This window comes from Myxocyprinus asiaticus, chromosome 5 (assembly GCF_019703515.2).
Source record: "Myxocyprinus asiaticus isolate MX2 ecotype Aquarium Trade chromosome 5, UBuf_Myxa_2, whole genome shotgun sequence".
Classification (NCBI taxonomy): domain Eukaryota; kingdom Metazoa; phylum Chordata; class Actinopteri; order Cypriniformes; family Catostomidae; genus Myxocyprinus; species Myxocyprinus asiaticus.
The window spans coordinates 11935600-11951897 of NC_059348.1; the positions used below are offsets into that span (position 1 = coordinate 11935600).

General features: G+C 44.1%; 1 pseudogene; it reads left to right on the forward strand.

Moving 5' to 3' along the window:
* The window catches only part of LOC127440581 (uncharacterized), an 85411-nt pseudogene that overhangs the window by 15658 nt on the left and 53455 nt on the right, over positions 1 to 16298 (forward strand).

Genomic DNA, 16298 nt, shown 5'->3' on the forward strand with positions numbered 1-16298 from the left:
CTTGGCACAAAGCACAAGAATACTGACTGTAAGTAATGTGATGTAAGCTGCTGCTGATGTTTGACATAGCTAAGGCTGTTATTATTTAATGCAAGAGTCCTTTTGTGAATTTTTCTTGGATGTCCTGGACAGTATTGGGTAAATTACTCAAAATAAGTAATCCACTACAAATGACTAAATACTTTTTTAATGTAATAAGATTACTTAAATGATTACTTCATAGAAAAAGTAATCACATTACTAATTACATTACTTTTAAGGGACTTTATAAAACACATTTCATAGAAAAGTTTTTATTTTTCTGATCGACATATTCAAAATATATTTCCTCATACATTGTCATACACTCTTCAGCTGTCACAGAAATGCAAACAGACGTACATATGAATTCATGTCGTAATGTACTTAAAAACTTTAATTAAAAACCAGTAAATGTAATCTGATTACTAGAATTTTAAATGTAACACGTTAGACTATTTTTTTAGACTAAATTACAGACATAACAGCATTATTTTCTCTAAAGCTGCTTTAAAATGATGTATTTTGTTAAAAGTGCTATACAAAAAAAAAATACTTGAATAAAAAATAATTTTATTACGGTAACTAATTACTTTGCAGTTGGATTACACGTAACACTGGTCCTGGATGACTGAAAACCTTAGAGACATGAATGATTTTTAGGTATAGTGAAATGATCATGTATTGATTGTAGGAATGTCATTAAATATTGATAAATCGATTATTGATTGGCACGTTATTTTCTTATGTTTTTGAGGCATTGATATATTACTATTAGCCAGCATTTAAATTAGAAACCTAATTTGTGTGCTTTCCAATTCACAGTCAGTTGGTCTTCCATTTAATGTGTTCTGACGTAATAGTTTTGGGAGTCCACAAGGGGGTGATATAACATTTACTGTACTTCATACTAGGTTACCGTCACCCCTACATTTGTGCAGCTGATGTACGTTGTGGGTAATGTTATGGTGAATTATCAAATAGGAGAGTTTTTGGGAAAGTGCAAAAGAAGCGAAGTTTGGAGTAATTTCGGATTACCTGGATTAATTAAAAACAGTGTGTAAAAGTGCAAGGCAGAATTGCCTTATTCCAGGAACACAACCAATTTAATATCCCAGATGAACAGATATCATGGTGAATGGCAGGGATGTGCTGTAAAAGTAAGTAAACAGGAAGCTTTGAACCCTAGGAAAAAATATAAATTGATTCACCACAGGCAAAGAAGCTAACATAAGTTTACAGTCGGAGATATGCATCCGCTTAACGTGGTGAGTTAGAGGAAATGAAACCAGAGTTTAAGTAGCCCTGCCACTCACAGTTTACTAACGTTGTGTTGAGAGACTAAGAATATCGTGCACACATGGCTTGAGAAGGTGGAGTGCATCGCTCTTACTACCGACTCCTGGACTTCACGATCAGCTACTGATGAATATTGGTAAGCCTTTGCAGTAGATTTAAAGGTACGGTGTAGCAGCGTGTAGTCCTAATTATATCTAAAAAATGCAGAATTTCATATTTAAATGCGGGATGATCCCGTATTTTACGGGAAGTGTGGCAACCCTACCTGGAGGTCTAATTAATTCTCATGAGCAAAGTGTGGATGTGGAAAATCGTGAGTTTATCGGGAGAAATTGTAAATCGGGAGTACAGTGGGAGGAGGGGTGTAAAAACTGGAGAAACCCAGTAAAATCGGGAGTGTTGGCAGGTATGCAGTAAAGTGGTACAAGAGACGGGGGAAATGGGATGCTATGAACATGTTATGAGCACCTCCTGTAACCATGGCACCAATGCAAATGCATTTTAAGGTTTTCTGGAAAGTACAATCCTTTAAGATACATTCAAATTAGCTAAATAAAATGATCTTTTTGTTGTTTCTGTGGATAATGTGCTTTGACATACAGCTTAATTTTTTTCATCGATCATAAAACTTTCTACTTTCCATGTGGGTGCTCTTTTGTGATTTGAAACAGGGCACTGCCAGCTCTCAAATATGTGGACTTCCCTTTAAATCACCCCTGAATGAATAGTAAATTGGTTGTCATATTCCATCCTACGTCTTCACAATGCTAATTTGTAAGCTAATTAATATTTCACACCCTTAAAAGGGAGAGAATCCATGTATGTCAAAGCAAGCAAGCGTAATTCAGAGACGCTTCCCTGACAGTTTAGAAGGCAGCACAACGGAGACTAGTAATGCTTCTCAGCTCTGACCCAGATGAGAGGTGATGCTTGAGCTCTTTAAACACACAGCAGATTGAGCGGCGTGGTGACCTAGTTACCACCGGTTTGAAGAGCAGTCATTCATTACATTAAATCATTCCTCCGTCTAACACAATAAGACACAGCTGGCATGGTGATAATAAAAATAACATTATTTGCTCTGAGTGAAATTGTGTGCCTTTTCTGTTTTTTTTTTTTGGCATATGAACGCGTTGATTGACACGTTTGCTTGTGTTCAGATTGAATCTTTTGATTTGTAACTTGTCTTCAGGAGTCTGATCGTTCAGGCTGCTGCTTCTCTACCTTCAGTTCTTGGTAAATGAAAGGTTGTTTGATGCATGAGCGCACCGGCAGAAGGACTCAAGGCTTTAAAGGGTAGAAAGGTTTTTTTTTTATCTTTGTGGTCAAAGTTGGTAAATTAGTAAAATGAGTGAACCGTGTGCTTCACTTGGAAGTGACATTTCTTTCTTGTTGAGCTTGGATGACAATTTATTCCCACCATTCAAAGAGTGCAAATTACTTTACTTTTATTTGTCCCATCTGGACTAGTAATACATTTCATTTATGAAAAAATTAAACAGGTTGTTCTTGGACAAAGTTTATCCATCAGAAAGCTGATTGTTGTGTCTAAGAATTGAACTCCAACACCTGCGGCGGTACCTTCACAAATGTTCCAGCCATTTTGTAAATTTTCATAAATACTTCTGTCTCTGAAGTCATATATATATATATATATATATATATATATATATAAGGCTTTAGGTTTAAGAAACTGTTACAATCAGTGTTGGGTGTAATCTGATTACAATGTAATTAGTTACTGCAATCTATTAAATATTTTGGTTAAAAAGAAATTACATTTCAAATTTGTGTAATCAAATTATAATGTGACTTTCAAAAGTTAATTACTTTTAAGTACATTATTTGTGTTACAAATGTCTAAAATACTATTATTTAAGTAGAATACATTTAAAACATGAATTATGCACATCTGTTTGCATTTCTGTGACGGCTGAAGAGTCATTAATTAGTCATTGGTAGAAACGTTTGGTGCAGAGTGTACAGACTGATCTCACAGTGAAATTGGAAACAGTAAGTTGACTTTTCTTTAGCTAAAATCAGTCTGTGCTTACCAAAATGCGAAACACTGCCCCCAGTTTCCAAAGTGGTAACTGTTGGTGGGCGCATGGGCGTATTGTCCACAGGGGGCGCCAAAAGCGAGTTGTTTTCATCTGTACATGCTGTAAAACAGTGAAGAGGAATTTATATTTTATAAACTTTACCTCCAATCCAAACCTTAAACCTAAACCTAACCATCAGTGGAGTACAAATGTAATTTTAGAGGGAAAAAAGCAACATCAGAATCACTGCTGTCACTGATTATGAGAACATGATTACTTTCTTGTTTGAAAACAAGATTCAAACCTGGGTCTCCGATACTGCTGATGCAACGTGCTTCTAGTCGCACCACAGGGGAAGGTAAACACACTTGAGCCGATGCAAAAATGTCTGATAGGAAATGCCGCTTGTTGAAACAGTTAATAAATGCTTTCCTCTCAATTTTTTAAAATACATTTTTATGAGTGTGTAAACTGAAAGTTTTTTATAATTCGTGTGTGTAGATAACAGTAGCATTTGTAGCATTCTGTGATAAATGCCTTAAAAAAAAAAACATCTCTGTCTCTCTCCAAAGGGTCTCAGCTGAGCAGTTTGGATTCATTTTAAGAATCATGTGATACTGTGAATGCAACTGGATGTGCTGTGAAAACATCAGAGGAATACTACTAAACTTGTATGCAGAAAAATACAACACAAATACAGACAATCCCACCAACTGCGCCAATTTCATCTGTTTGCATACTGGATATAAAGCTCAGATGACTGGACCAGTACACCTTTGTGTTGAATTATCCTCAGAGGACTAGAGGACTGACTCCATGCTCACCATCTCCATGCTATTGAGAGGAATACAGACACAGGAGGATGTCAACAGAGGCAGAACTTCAAACAGATGTCAAACTCAGTGTGAAAAAGGAGTCCAGGAGAAGAGGTCAGTATCTCGATGTCTTTCTCTCTCTCTCATACGCAATAAAGATACTTGAGAAATCTGAACATAAAAATTTGATAATGATATTGCATCTCTGTCCTGAATGGGTTTATGAAGTTTTTATAGTATGTTGGACTAGAGCAGCAGTTCACAAAATGTGACATGCTGAGTTTGCTTTGGGGATGCACACGACAATATTTGGGTGGAAAATCTTGTAATAACATTATGTCATAGGCCAATGTTTCAGAAAACCTTTTATGTCTTTTGTACACCCTCAGCCCCATTGGCAAGTACTCCATCAACACCAAACCAAAAATGTCTTTCTTTTAACTGATATTGTACATTTAAGCTGTTTTTATACATTTTTAATAAAGGTTTTGATACTGTGGGTGAAAAACATTAGTAGCACATACAGTATATTCTGCTTAAACACTCAGGAAAAAAAGGTACTGTTTAAGGTTCGGTCAAGGGCCGTCACTGGGGTATTACCTCTTTAATTTTTATAACTCTATTTAAATGTATAACTTTTGGGTACATAATTGTACCCTAAGGACCTAATTTGTGTCTTTAAATGTACATTTATATGTTTTCTTTCTCAAAACACACTCTCGTGACTGGCTGGAAGAACTTATACAGCAGTGGGCCACTCCACAATATGTCAGTGCTCTTTTTCAAGCTCCTTTAACAAATGCATGAGCAAGGCTCTGATCCAGAGCTGTTCAAAGAGCTCCGCACCGCTACAGATTTGGCGCTGCGAGCCACGAAAGCTACCGCTCAGGCCAACGGCAAAGCGATGAGCAGTGGTTCTGGATCAGCATATTTGTCTAACTCTCACAGAGATGCGTGACGCAGAGAAAGCTGCCCTCCTTGACACCCCGGTGTCTCCCGATGGTCTCTTTGGCAATGCCATAGAAGGCTTTTCAGAGCACTTCATCGCAGTGCAAAATCAGTGTCAAGCAATGAATCACATTCTGCCAAAGAGAAGTAGCACTTCCCCTTTCCCGGTACGCTCTCAATCTAATTCTGGTCAGTGCCCGGCAAAGAATCCATCTCTTACTGCCCCAGTGCAGCCGAAATCTACTACTGAGAAATCAGTGAAGCCACGCAAACCGTGGTCCAGGTGTGAGCACCCGCCATCTCGCCGCAAAATACGCGCCAATGGAAAAATGCCAGCCGGGCAACAGAAACATTCCTGACGTGCCCAGCCCCGTGAAGAGGAGCCCAGAGCTTGCCATTATTCACGGCCCAGAGCCAAAGAAGGCTCGATTCGGGGCACACAGTGTTTCTCCCCTCTTCCCCAAAACTGTTCATCGGGAACAGACATTGTTCAAAATGTTGCTTCTGTGTGTATTACTCAAACCAAGATTGTTCTCATAAAAGAGAAAATGTAATTTCCACTTCACATATCATGCACCCCACACATTATGCCAATTGTTTCCCTATGCTGAGTGGCACTCTATCTCCTATAGCGAGCGAATCAATAAGTCTGCTGTCCTTCTGCATGAATGCATGGTGAGCCCTCACGGGCGTGTCAGACTGGGTGTTAAAAATGATCGAGCACCGTAATACGATTGAGTTTGTACACCGGCCACCTCATTTCACTGGCGTTTTGCAATCTGTGGTCCAACCACAGGATGCACCAGTGTTGCGTGCAGAGATTCACAGTCTCCTCGCAAAAAACGTGATAGAGACTGTCTCAGACTGCGACACACACAGTGGGATTTACAGCCGTTGTTTTCTCATTCCGAAGAAGGACGGTGGGCTTTGGCCCATACTAGATCTGAGACGCTTGAATCGCACGCTCGCGAAGCACCCATTCAAAATGTTAACTCGGAAACAAATCTTATCGCACATCCGTCCTCAGGACTGGTTTGCATCAATAGATCTGAAGGACACGTACTTTCATGTACCAATTGCACCATGTCACAGGTGGTTTTTGAGATTTGCGTTAGAGGGAACTGCGTATCAATTCAAAGTCCTTCCTTTCGGTCTGTCTCTGGCTCCTCGCACATTCACGAAATGTATCGATACGGCGTTCGACCCATTGAAAATCAACGGTGTGCGTGTTTTGATTTACCTCAACAATTGGTTATTACTAGCCCAATCAGAGGCACTACTGAGTGAACACAGAGACTTTCTGCTTTGTCATCTGAAAAATCTGGGTCTGAATGTCAACTGGGCGAAAAGCACACTTTCCCCAGCCAGCAAATCTTCTTTTTAGGAGTTCGTCTCGACTCCGTGAGCATGCACGTGCACCTCATGAACAAGTGTGTACAGACCATTCTTCGTGTCTGTCTCAGTTCAAACTGGGGAAAACATTGCTGCTGAAGTCATTTCAGAGAATGCTGGGTTTTATAGTGGCAGCATCCAACATCATACCATTAGATCTGTTACACCTTTCCAGTACTGACTCAAGAAACACGTTCCACATCACGCCTGGAACCTTAAGCGCATGTGCATCGCAGTGACTCGCCGCTGTCTGGCTGCTCTATCACCATGGACAGCGCCGGCCTTCTACCAACAGGGTGTTATGCTGGGTCAAATTTTCAGAAGAAAAGATGCATCCAATACTGGTTGGGGCGCAGTGTGCGATGGATGCCCGACTTTCAGCACCTGAGCAGGTGCGAAACGGTGTGGTACATCAACCACTTTGAGCTTTGAGAGCTTTTTATTCTGACATTGTGAATCACCACATTCTGATTCATTACGACAACACAACAGTAGTGGCATACATAAAATGCCAGGACGGACTCAATAATCGCCACAATAATTGAGCATGACACAACGCCTCCTCCAATGGAGCAGGCGTCATCTCCTCTCATTGCGTGTGACGCATGTCCCGGGCTGTCCGATTTTCAGATTGGATCTGTTGTCACACCAGGTAGCATAACCAGGGGAATGGAGACATCATCCTCAGACAGTGATGAGAATTTGGGAAATATTCAGCAAAGCAGAAGTTGACCTATTCACCTCCGTGGAGAATGCCTACTGTCCCTTTTGGTACTCCATGTCCCAATCCCCGCTGGGCGTGGACACGCTGCTCACAAATGGCCGGTGAAATTTCCCCCGTGCGGCTCCATTCTGTCATCAGCAAAGTCCGAGTGGACATGGAAACAGTTCTGTTAATTGCGCCGAAATGGCCCAATCAGTCCTGGTTTCTGGAGATGATAGAAATACTGGATGGCCCTCCATGGGAAATACAGCTGATGGAGAGACCTTCTCTCTCAAGCACAAGGCACGATTTGGCATCCCCACCAGAGCCGTGGAGCCTACACGTGTGGCCTCTGAATGGAGCACAGCAGACGAGCCAGAATTGGCTCAGTCGGTGATGAACTCCATTTTACAGGCTAGAGCACTGTCCACAAGACACCTCTATGCACTTAAATGGTGCTTGTTTGCAAAATGGTGCTCTTCACGTGGTGAAGACCCAGTGAATTGCCCCATAACTGGGATTTTGACATTCCTTCAAGAGCGGCTGGATTCTGGTCTTACCCCATCAACGGTCAAGGTTTATGTAGCGATTTTCTCAGCAAACATAACCTAGTCATAAAGTTCCTTAGGGGAGCGAGGCATTTGAACCCCCCATCCCCTGCTATGGTGCCGACTTGTGCGTATGAATTATCGCTTACTGCTAGCGCTCTTAAAATAGGGCCCATGTAAGTCTTTCAGCAATAGTCAGCATTCCTATCCACCAAAACAGTCAGATCCCTCAGGGCACTCATTTAAAATTGCCTCCTTAACAAGCATGTGGTGAGATGGCCGTGGCCGAGCGACATCTGTGGAGAGCGAGGCTGAGAGAGAGAGCACGGTAAGGGTTGACACCTGGGGAAGATTATCTATGAAAGCTGGAGGGAGATAAAAGAGGAGCCAAGTGGCAGTGAAGGGAAGAATGATCTGAAGCTGGCAACGCTGTGGAGGGCAGCATTATTTTTGTGTTATTCCTTATGTTAAAATCTGATGAGTTTATGAAAAAGAGTGTGGAAAATAAATTACCCTGAAGAATGCAAGCTGGTTCCCGCTTCCTTAATTTCCTTTTAACTGACTGAGAGTGTCATGAAGTGTCACAACAGCATGGACGTACATTCCTAGTATATTCCTATTTCCTAGTACCCCTGGACTCGCTTCGTTCTCCTGCTTTGGAATCACTAACATGGGCTACTTGATTTTATACATGTCAGTGTTCTCAAATAAAAATTTTCACATTACATGCATTACTGATTTCAGCAGCCCAAGCACCTTCACAGTTCCTTTCATCTCGCATTCACAAACACTTCTGCCATCAAATAGCTGCAGCATTTTTCATAATTGGCATGGCGGTTCATATTTGTCTACAGTTGCGTACACTACAGCCATTCGATAGTTTAAGATAATCAGCAATGAAATGTCTATTCTTAGAAACACAAATTAAAGGTTGTGTTCTGTGTTAGTGATTTGAACAATCTCCTTATTAACTTTCATCTAAGTCATCTTGCACTGTTTGCTTTTACTTTTTAAGTGATCTGACTTGTGACTTTCGCCTGGTTTTTAATAAAAATGATAAAAAGGGTGAAAAAAAAAAATCCCAAAGACTTGTTGGAGGTTTTAGAGTTACAGAATTTTTTTGAGAGAGAGAGAGAATCATTATGCCACCACCCAGAACATCATGGCAGGGAGGTTTGCAAGAATCTGTCAAAGATAAGAAAGGGGTGCAGACTGACACACACTTGACTATACAGTTTGTGTCTTTGTGCATATGTCTGAATTGAACTTTTTAAAAGCCAAAAGCCAAGAAAGAGGGAATATAAAGACAGAAAAAGCTGTCACAGTGCCTTTGTGTAATGTCATTTAAGCATAAAGATGGCTTGCATGTTTGTTAATTTACATTATGAATGAAAAAAAAATGTGCTGGTGATCTGCAGAACCTTTTTCCTAAAGTCCTTGATTTTTGATATTTCTGTTCCTCAATACTGAAGATTTACAGAATACAGAAAATTTGACTTTTCCAATAGTTTACTTAGGTCCAGCAAAATTACTGTACTCCACAAAAGACGTTCTTCACATCTGATATGACAAAATTACTGTATGTATTGTGTTGGATTTTGTTCTAGGTATTTGTCTGTAAAAAAAAGTTCACTCCAGGCACGTTTTGCTTACAGAGAACGCTTGCAGGTCTCCTACCCTCTTGATGGAAGTGAGCGCAGTCAGGAGGGCAGTCTTCAAGGAGAGTGCCTTAAGCTCAGCTGATTGCAAAGGCTCAAAGGGGACTCTCTGTAGACCCTGAAGAACTACAGAGAGGTCACGTGAGGGAACGAGGCGCGGTCTGGAGGGGTTCAGCCTCCTGGTGCCTCTCAGGAACCTGATGATCAGGTTGTGCCTCCCTAAGGACTTACCATCCACTGTGTCGTGGTGTGCTGCTATAGCAGCAATGTACACCTTCAAGGTGGAAGGGGACAGCCGCCCTTCCAACCTCTCCTGCAGGAAGGAAAGCACTGATCCGACTGCACATCTCTGGGGGTCTTCCTGTCAGGAAGAACACCACTTAGCGAACAGACGCCACTTGAAGTCATACAGGCGCCTCATAGAGGGGGCCCTAGTCTGAGTGATCGTGTCTACCACCGCTTAGGTCTTCCGTGTCCCATCCAGGGACCAGACATGGAGATTCCAGAGGTCTGGTCGCGGGTGGCAGATGGTGCCCCGTCCCTGAGAAAGAAGGTCCTTCCTCAGGGGAATTTGCCGGGGGGGGGGGGCTGTCACAAGGCAGCGTGAGGTCCGAGAACCACGTCTGGGTGGACCAGTAGGGTGCTACCAGGATGACCTGCTCCTCGTCCTCCCTGACCTTGCACAGAGTCTGTGCACAGACTCACTGGGGGAAACGCATATTTGCGTAGGCCAAGAGGCCAGCTGTGTGCCAGCGCATCTATGCCGAGAGGTGCCTCGGTCAGGGCGTACCAGAGCGGGCAGTGGGAGGATTCTTGGGAGGCGAACAGGTCTACCTGTGCCTGTCCGAATCAACTCCAGATCAGCTGGACCACCTGAGGGTGGAGTCTCCACTCTCCCCTGAGGGTAACCTGCTGTGATAGCGCGTCCGCTGCAGTGTTGAAGTCGCCCGGGATGTAAGTGGCTCGCAGCAACTTAAAGTGCTGCTGACTCCAAAGAAGGAGATGGCGGGCAAGTTGTGACATACAATGAGAGACATATGCTACCGTTGTCGTGTTGTCTGTCCAAACTAACACGTGCTTGCCCTGGATCAACGGCCGGAACCTCCGCAGGGCGAGCAGAATTGTGACAACTCGAGGCAGCTGCGGGCCCGTCCATAAGCCGGCGGCTGCGTGCCCATTGCAAACAGTGCCCCAGCCCATTTTGGAGGCATCTGTCGTGACCACGACACACCTGGAGACCTGCTCTAGGGGAACACCTGCCCGGTGAAACGAGAGGTCGGTCCAAGGGCTGAAGAGACGGTGACAGACCAGCATGATGGCCACGCGATGTTTCCCACGGCGCCATGCCCATCTTGGGACTCGAGTGTGGAGCCAGTGCTGAAGTGGTCTCATATGCATCAACCCGAGCGGGGTGACCACCGCCGAGGATGTCATATGCCCCAGGAGCCTCTGAAAGAGTTTCAGTGGAACCGCTGTTTTCTGTTTGAAAGCCTTCAGACAGGTCAGCACCGACTGTGCACGCTCGTTCGTGAGGCGCGCTATCAATGAGACTGAGTCCAACTCCAAACTGAGAAAAGAGATGCTCTGAACCGGGAGGAGCTTGCTCTTTTCCCAGTTGACCCGAAGCCCTAATCGGCTGAGGTGTGAGAGCACCAAGTCCCTGTGTGCACACAACATGTCCTGAGAGTGAGCTAGGATTAGCCAATCATCGAGATAGTTGAGAATGCGAATGCCCACTTCCCTTAACGGGGCAAGAGCTGCCTCTGCAACCTTTGTGAAGACGCGAGGGGACAAGGACAGGGCGAAAGGGAGGACCTTGTACTGATACGCCTGACCCTCGAATGCAAACTGCAGGAAGGGTCTGTGTTGAGGTAGAATCAAGACGTGAAAGTACGCGTCCTTCAGGTCTACCGCCATGAACCAATCTTGATGCCGGATGCTGGCCAGAATGCGTTTTTGCGGCAGCATCTTGAATGGGAGTCTGTGTTAAGCCCGGTTCAGTACTCGCAGGTCCAAGATTGGCCGCAACCCACCGCCTATTTTCGGTACGATGAAGTAGGGGCTGTAAAACCCCTTCATCTCGGCCGGAGGGACAGGTTCTTTCGCACCCTTCCGTAGGAGGGTGGAGATCTCCGCACGCAAAGTAGCAGCGTTTTCGTTCTTAGCCAAGTTGAAGTGGATACCGCTGAACCTGGGCGGATGCCTGGCAAACTGAATCGCGTAGCCGAGTTGGATGGTCTGGACCAGCCATCGCGACGGATTGGAAAGCACAAGCCAAGCGTCCAAGTTCCGCGCGAGGGGGACCAAAGGGACAACGTCGTTGGACATACCGGCAGGTGGGGCCTCGCGGCGGGGTGGAGCTCGAGGTGCCACACCATGTCATGGCCGTGCTGAGTCTAGGGATACTGAAGCACTTACCTGGCTCCTTGTGACCACCCCTGGTACAGCCAGGTACGGGGGAGGAAGAGGCCTGTCCTCGCAACCCGTGGAGATCTGTCACATCGGGGGCAGACATGTGCCACAGCTGGGCGCGCAGGGGCGGGGAGACTGCCCCTGGAGCGCCAATCCTGCAAGGGAAAAAAGGTGGACGGTGGTCACGATGACGACCATGCACACTGGGTATGTGACCCAGGGAAGGAGGAAACCACTCTTTTGCTGAACTGTTGGGTACCGCAGCCACTTGGGCATGCGGTGAAATCAAATGAAAAGACAACAAAAGATTCTCCACCCGGCCCTCCTCTGGGGGATGGAGTGGTCATACTACCAGCTCCAATGCAGTGGGTTTCTGGGTCGCCCGTCTCAGGGGCGCTTTGACGACCTTCGTGGGTTCTTGGTGGCCGGCCGTGAGACAGGTGGCGTCTGCTTCCTGCGGTGGGCTCCATGCCGGGGCCGGGCCGACGCCCTTGGCGACGAGCAGACGGGGTGTGGGATTTTGAGCCGCGCCGGGGCAGGATATGCCGGATAGCCTCTGTCTGCTGCTTCACCTTCGAGAACTGCTGGGCAAAGTCTTCGACGGTGTCGCCGTGGACATCGTCTGCCCGAGAGACCGTGCCGTGACCTTCATCACTCGGAGAGTGAGGTCGGTCGCCGAGTGCAGTTCCTGCTTCAGATCTGGGGTGGAACTACCCTCATGCAGTTCTTTTAGCGCCTTGGCTTGGTGGGCCTGTAGGAGAGCCATGGCGTGCAGAGCAGAGGCAGCTTGTCCAGCAGCGCTGTAGGCTTTGGCCATCAGGGACAACGTGAACCTACAGGGCTTGGATGGAAGCTTTGGGCATCTGCGCCAGGTGGCGGTGCTCTGTGGGCATAGGTGCACCGCGAGCGCCTTATCCACCAGGGGAATTGCGGTATAGCCCCTGACTGCCCCGCCATCGAGAGTAGTGAGGGCGGAGGAACTGAGAAATCGGGACCGATTTAACCGGGACCAGGAGTAAAAGGTGCCTCCCATGATTTTGTCAGCTCCTCGTGCACTTCTGGGAAGAAAGGCACTGGAGCGGGGCGTGGCTGCTTTGAGCAGCACCGCAAGCCCAGGAACCAGTCATCAAGCCGCGAGGGTTCAGTGGAGAGCGGAGGGTTCCACTCTAGCCCGATGCTCGCGGCCGCCCGGTAAAGCATGTCTGTCATCTTTGAATCAGCCTGTGACTGGGCAATCGTCCCCGAAGGGGCGAGCCCAGCTGAGGCTTCTGCGTCCGACTGGACAAGCCCGCTCTCGGATGCTGAGAGCTCATCAGCTTTGCGGGCTCTGAACAAGAGGTTGAACACACTGTGAGACGAGCCGGTGGACTCGGGGTAGATGAGCGTGCTGGGGGATGGGAGGTCCGCGGGGGGATACCCGGCGGAGGCGGTCCCATTGGGATCCCCAAATCGCCCCCAGTGCTAGCCGCGCTGGCCTCAAACCCGTAGGTAGAAGGACTGAGGTGGGGAGCCACTGGGGTGGCTTGTTTTCTTATGAAAGCAAGCCGCGACCGCAATGTTGCCATGGTCATGTTCTCGCAGTGAGAACATGAACCATCCACGAACGCTGCCTCCGTGTGGGTCGCGACCAGACACGAAAGACAGCGATCATGACCGTCTGAAGTAGAGAGGTAACGGCCGCAACCAGGAATAACACACAATCGGAAAGGCATCTTTAAAAACACGCATCTTTAAAAAGACGTTCCGTGTGTGCCACTCTTTTAGAGAAATATACTCTTTCAGGAAAATAAACTCTCTCTTTTTTCTGCCAAAGCACCCAGGGGCGTTCTCTGCAGTGCACCAGTGCAGAGGAGGGAGAAGCCGCTGAAATGCACCGTCAGATCCAGCAGAGGTGAATGAACTGTCGTGAGAATTCAGCTCAGTGAGCATGACCGTTCGGCTCCGAAGAGAAAATCTGAATGAGTGGTTGCATACCATCTCCTTTTATACCCGTATGTCTGGGGGAGTGGCATGCAAATACCACTCGCCAATTTTCATTGGCCTTTTATCAAAGACCAGAGGTGTCTCGGGCTCCCAAGAGTGACCCCTAGTGTCACTACATCGACACAACGTCGAGTGAGTGACAGATAGGGAACTGCATTACTTGGCAATGAAAGTCCTGTGTTTACAGGTTAAAAAAAATGCTTTCAGGATATCTTAATTATAAAAACCAATAAAATCTTCACTTCATTAGGATCTGAACTGTTAAAAACCATGGAAAGTTGTGCTCAGATGCTGCTGTTGTTTGTTATTAGAGAATCTGTATACCTGAGTTTTGCTCTTGCAGCCATAAATGATAAATTAAATCGCCTCATCCTTGAATTTCTTCCATCTCCATAGCAACTGCTGCTTACCGACAGTAATCCATGTGAAAAAACACACAGGTGTCACCAAAATACATGTACACAAGCTACACAAATACACACATAAATATAACCTGAGGTTATAGAAATCTTTAATAGATTTTCATTAAAAGAAAACAAGTCCTGATATAATGGCAACAAGCATAACACTGAGGCACTTCCAGCACCTTCGTCCTTAAGTATATGACACCACATTGCAAGAAAATTGTACTAATTTTTTAAAGCATCTTAGTGGCTGTCTGTGATCTCACTCTTCCATTTTACACCTCCAACTTCGAGCATTATAGGGCACGTTATTCCCATTTACTCATTAGAGACTTGCATGTTGGGAACTGCAATTCACATTGGGTAAAAAAAATAAAAAAAAATAAACTGTAACCATTAGTATAAATCAGGGGTGTTCAAAAAGGGTTAAAATATATAAATGTCACTATACTATATATTTTCATGGAGAGAGATCAATTTAAACTATATGTGAAAATTTAAAGACATTTTAAATAACTGGCTTTTGTATTGATAATGTACTAAAGGCAAAACAACATTAGAGTAATGTTAAATGTATAAACCTGAAGAGAAACATTTGGATTCAACTGAAATGGCAATAATGTCAAATTCAGTGAGACTGTATGACACATTTAATATATACATACATGTTCATTCTATATAGACACATTTACATTTTTCAATGACCCCTCACTGCCCCCTGGGTTTGACCCCAGTTTGAAAACCCCTGGTATAAATCATTATTATTAATTGTGAAGCAGCATATAAAGAAGATAGTTTGAACATAGTTCTTTGTTCATTGTTGTCCATATTTTATTGCCAAATTCGTTTTCAAACTTAGTCTACTAACTGAAAAATACTGTCATAGATGATATAATTGTCTTGGGAACCCAGTTGTCTGGTCCTTAATTAAATCTGATAAATATTTCTCCATGAGTCATGTATAATTTGTGGTAACTCATCTCTTGGGGGTTGAAAGGTCAATGAGTTCCTGTGCCAAACCTCCAAAAACTAAAGAGGCTCCTGACAGATTGGGGCGTCTAGAGAGAAATCTTCCTCCTCCCATCTGCTGCCATCTGTGCTGCTCTCACTGAACTGTTGAACATTTAAGGCTGTCTGACACATTTCATATAAAAGGACAACAGGGTCCTCTGGAGATATACTGATTTACTTTCATGACAAAGGGAACAAAAAGATTATGCATTTTCTTCTGAGAACGGAACAGAATACTGTGATGAGAGATGGCTTTGAGCAGAGCACAGTAGTTTTGCCGTTTCTGTTTTCAAATTATAGCACAGACATTCCAAATGCTTTATATGGATGAATCTCATGAAAATTACCAAGATAATGTGTCTATTTACCATTCAAATAAGGTCACAATGCAAAAAAAAAAAAAACTAAGAATAATAAGCTGAATGCAAGATATAATCTGTATAAATCTACACTATCAAAGTGATCTCATGAGAACATTTTCTTAAGTTTGAATAGACACTGAAATGTACAATATTGGCGAATTGACATACAAATGTTTACAAATCCATACTGAATCCATTACTACTGAATCCATGGAATTAATTTGTTACTTTATTGTATTTATAATCAATTAGATTAATTAAATGTTCAATGCTAACACATTTATTTAACGCAGATTAAGCATTTACGTATTTTGACTTTACAATGGTCTCATTCTGTTCTGTTTGATTTCAGGTGCTGTTTTGAACTAATTTCGCTGGAAAGACTAAACTTAAAATTTTAAATGAATAAAAATTCTGTGATCGTGTACTCATTATTTAAATTTTATTTTGTTTACACAAAATTTGTTTTCAGAATAAGTTGTGGCACAAAATCACAGCCTGATCTCATGAAAATTACGTGACCACGGCAACAATTTTGTAAAACAAAATTACGTGCTTCATTATATGTTTGGCTGCATTTCCCCAGTGAAATGTCCAGCGGGGGGGGCGCCAAAAGTGAGTGAAATTGTGTCAAAATCAGACAAGGTTTTTAATGTGAATGTTAGAGGTTTAAATGATTAGAACCTACCTCCCTAACCTAAAA